The following is a 4,884-nucleotide window of genomic DNA, read 5'->3' on the forward strand; positions in this document are numbered from 1 at the left end:
TTTCTTTGGAAATGCCAATTGTAATGAAATGGTAATGTGTATTTTAGAATTATAACACTAGACTTTCTTTGGAAATGCCAATTCTAATGAAATGGCAATGTGTATTTTAGAATTATAACGCATTACTTTGTAATAAACATTTGTGTTTAAAAATACACAAATAAACATAACATTGCATATATTATTTATATGTGTAGCAAACAAGTCTTACAGTCCTTGAACTAATTTTACCATTAAATTATGCAAATGCTTTTTTCTCTTTGCCATCAAAATACATCAAATGCGTGAACAATAGTATGGCTTCTTTTTTACCAATTTTGTAAGTTCTTAAATTCTTGAAAAGAGTAAAATTTTCAAATCTAAAAATATATTATCATAAATTTGATACCGCCTAGAGTAGTAAGAATTACAATACGCTGATTTAGTGATGATCGTCTATCTATATGCCCTTTTTTAAAAGATCTTAATCCTTACTGTTGCCTTTTTAATATATCTGGAAGTAGTTAAAATTATAAGACACTGCCTTCGCGATGACCCTCTATCCTTTTGTAATATTTTTCCGATAACGAAGGTAGGAAGCCAGCCTAATAAGCATATATTCAATAGCACTCGTGTATTAATATTTGATCATAAATTTTTCAGTGTGTAATATAATGTGTCTATTTTTATATAATATTTGGTATACTGCTCTTTGGCTTATTTCGCCTTTGATCATAATAATGGAAAATGGCTTAATATTTGATATTGGTAGTAAAAGGAATTTGTGAAATAACTCATTTGCTTCAATAAATTTAAAGGAACAAACATTTTAATAGGAAATTCTTAAATATTTTATAATAATTTTCTATACAGCAATAATAAATTGCTGTTCTTGTCCGTTGTCAATTGTGATGAAATTTTCGGAGATTGTCTTAGATTTTATTTCATATCTCCGGGATTTATAGACCAATTTTGCTAGTTTTTAATAAAAAACATCTCGAAAGCTTGTCTGAGAGAACTGTTGGTGATATGCTTTCCGAAGATACCTAGCGTCTTCAGAAAATTGATATCAACAAACATACATACATAAAGAAAAAAGAAAAAGACAGACGGATATAGCTTAATCGCTATATATACCCTTTACCTTCGTGAAAAGATTATTAATTTATTTCAAAAGTGTGCAGAACTAAGATCTTTTGTTATTATAAATTTCAATAAATATATTATTTTCATTATATTGTAAATTTGCAATGCAATTTAATATTTCATATAAATTACTATATTTATTATTATTTTTATTACTTTTCAAAAGTAAATGGACTCTTTTCTAAAGGCAAATATGAATAAGAAAAGAACACAAAACTAGACAAACAAACAAAAACCAAAGAATCATAAAAAATATTTGTTGTATGACGTTAAATACCCAACAAACAATAATATGACTGATTTCATAAATTTCAATAAAGTAAAATTTGTGTCTTATGATTTTATCTCACTTAAAAAACTGGAAAAATCGATACTATTGATAAGAAATCAGTGCGCCATGATTTTCCAAACACTTTTTCAACTAAAAAGTTACCGATTTTAGCAGATGAGATGTCATTTATTAGAGCTTTGGTTACTTATAACAGTAGTTCCATTTTGGCACAATAACTTTGAAATTTGTTGGTTGGGATACCTTCTTAAATGATGTTTACCACAAATTCGAAAGAAAAACAAACACAAATAAAGATTTAACGACTTTTTGGAGTTTTGTTTGTACCCTACAGTGGGATATGCAAACCCATCCCATTTGTGCTGAAGTTTATTTAAATCTGAAATCTACTGCCATCAATGATGAATAGGAATTGTATTATATGGGTAGAAAGGTGTACATTATAAAATGGTTGCCTATGCCCCACTATACCTTCTTATTCATTTTACTTATTGATGAACAATCTAATAATGACATCTCGCCTTCTTTTATAAGAAAATCCAAAAAGTTATAAAAGTAATAAAATGCAAGACAATAAAGGAGAAAGAGAAACAAATTCAAATATTTAATGGTGGATGTAAATAATAATGTTTATTTTAATGATGATTTATTTGCAAATAAATTTTTATGGCAGGAAATAATAAAGACTCAAACACGAGTAATTTGTCTATACATAATTACACTGCATAAACGCATAACGCTAAAAAGTTGTAATTTTGTCTCCCTTCAAATATATCCATTAAGACGGAGTTTCAATAATTTGTAATTTTATACGTTTGTACTGATGTCTGTTACCCACAAAAATATTGGGTCTTCGCTTGGAATCATTTTCTGTGTCGATTGGATCATGTTCGTTTGTCCGTCCGTCCTTCATCCGTCCATTTAAATATTCAACCACATAGGATTACGGACCTATCCTCATTGAATTTAAAATAAGATAGTCCATAATCATATGAGGATTAGATATGTGATGATATGTGCTAAATTTCATTGAATTATCTTCAAAATTTTGATCTGTACTTTGACTACAATGTTTAAAAGAATGGATGAAGCATAGGTAGACAGACACACAGACAGACAGACAGACAATATAAATTCATCATAACTCCTATTTTAAAAAATATTGCATACTTTTAAAAATCAATATTCGTTTAATGTCAGAATAAGTAAAGAAAAAGATCCGTTTCTCCCATTTTTCCCAAAGTCATGCCCTTTATTATGGACCTCAAAGATTTGGGCAAAAAAATCATAATTTTCTCAGGTTCATATCTTGCTCTTCATCTATGAGTTGTAGCTCTTGTCATAGAGAACAATCGTTAATATATAAAATCAAAAAACATAATCTTCAAGATCAAATTTGCAAGAACCTCTAAAAAATAGTGTCACAAAAAAACTTAAAATGTTCTCTAAATTAGGCGTATACTTAATATGTTTAATACCAATAAATCACTAACACGTATACGTACAGGTATCGCTAATAAAAGTAGTAAAAAACTGAAGATGGAGTTTTCTTGATTTTATACGTTCGTAATTTTATGTTCTCTATAACAACAGCTACAACTTTTCATCAGAGTTTGAATGAAAATTCCGAATGGTTTGCAATATAAGAGATATACAAATTATCACTTTTTTTCAAAAATTACACCGAGGCCCCAATTCTTTGCGGGCCCATAAAAACTGCATGACTTTGAACAATATATTTATTACGAATACACAGAAAAAATTATCGGTAGTTTATTTTCAATTAACATGTTTTCCTCTTTCTTTAACTTTTATTTAAAAAATTTTTTAATTGTCATAATTATCTCATTGTTTTGATCCTAAGTATACAAATTTGATTAAACTTTTAATTGAATCAATAAATTTTTTAATTGGCTGAAAAAGTTTTTCCAGCCTACTTTTTTATTTTGGTTTTTGTTTTGATATTTTATTTAAATAATTTCATTATTTATAACGGAAAATAATTCTCAAACAGTCAATAATATTTTAGGCATAAGAAGTTGAAGTTTCATAAATATTTTAAAATCTATAAATCACTTTATTTGTTCAAATGCGACAATAAAGAGATATTTTTGAGAGTGCTTAACGCATTGTTAAAGGTAAAGCATTGTAAGCATTCAATTAATGCTTTGATTGTTTCAATCATCGACTTTATTGATTTTTAATACATTTTTAACCAAACTGTTCAATTTATTTGATTAATAAACTAATTAAAATGTAAGTTTTATTTTATTAAATATTTAATTTATCCAATTAATGAATTAACTAATTTTAAATTTTGAATTTAATTACTGATGTTAATTGTTTTGATTATTTCATTAATTGGAAAAAAAATATTTTTTTACAAATTTCATAATTGATATCATCATTTTGTTGATAGGTGCAAAACTTGCTTGATACAATCAATTCGATAATTAAAACACATTTTCAGTTTTTTCTGTGTAACTACATTAAATTTCATATACTTTACTTTAGCAAAAACAAAAAAAATATGTAAGAAATATTTCCCATGAAAATAACACAAAGACAAAAAGAAATAATCATTATAGAATTTGCATAAACTATTTCAATTTCTGTGATTTTTTTATATTTTTTTTGCAAACAGTTTTCCTTAAACATTTCTTTGGTTTAAGTTTTAACACTTAACAATACTGAAAACGTAGAAGTAATGCTAACCTGCAGGCAAAACGTAAGTTTTATAAGAAAACCTACTGATTGCCGCCCTGAGTAAACTTTCTTAAAGAAAAATTTCAAAAAAAGAATTTTTCATTTATTGTCATGGAATATGGCACATGACGAAGATTGTTAATTATTATTTATATTAGTTTGATTTGAATTTCTTTCGGGTTATACAAATAAAGTTTAAAAGAATTGAAACAATTTGTGTAACGAAGTATAAAAATGAATTGAATGATGACGATTTTTTAAAGTTTTGCTAAAAGTTTTTCTTGATAACTATTCTGCCGTACCTAGAAACGGAAATTGTTATTCGTTTCAAGGCTTGATTGTTAGCTACCATTAACTGTTTCCTAGCTTTTTGGTTAATGTACAAAAAAATTATCATCACGTTTGCCACTAGGTTGTAGTTTTGTAAGAAATTATTACAAATTAAAGTGAAAAGTTTGCAACTAATTTTTGGAGGCTTTTTGAAAAGAATTTTTTTTTGATTTATATAATTGAAATTAAATTTGTTTGGAATTATGAGTTAAAAAGAAGTAAATGGAAAGGTCAATAAACTGCAATCTGGCTAGGAAAACTTATAAATGTTGTGAAATATTTAAAATTATTAACAAGAAAAATGGTGAAATTAAAATTTTCCCAAAATAAATTCTTTAGGTAGAATTACCCGAACGTTGCTGCCCACGTACTGTAACGTACCGTACTGTTAGCACGTTTGTTCAATTATAGAACATTTAAAAACGTAACACTTG

Source organism: Lucilia sericata, unplaced genomic scaffold (genome assembly GCF_015586225.1).
Source record: "Lucilia sericata isolate MDLA Ls3-8-SP2 unplaced genomic scaffold, ASM1558622v1 Contig001544F_arrow, whole genome shotgun sequence".
NCBI lineage: Eukaryota > Metazoa > Arthropoda > Insecta > Diptera > Calliphoridae > Lucilia > Lucilia sericata.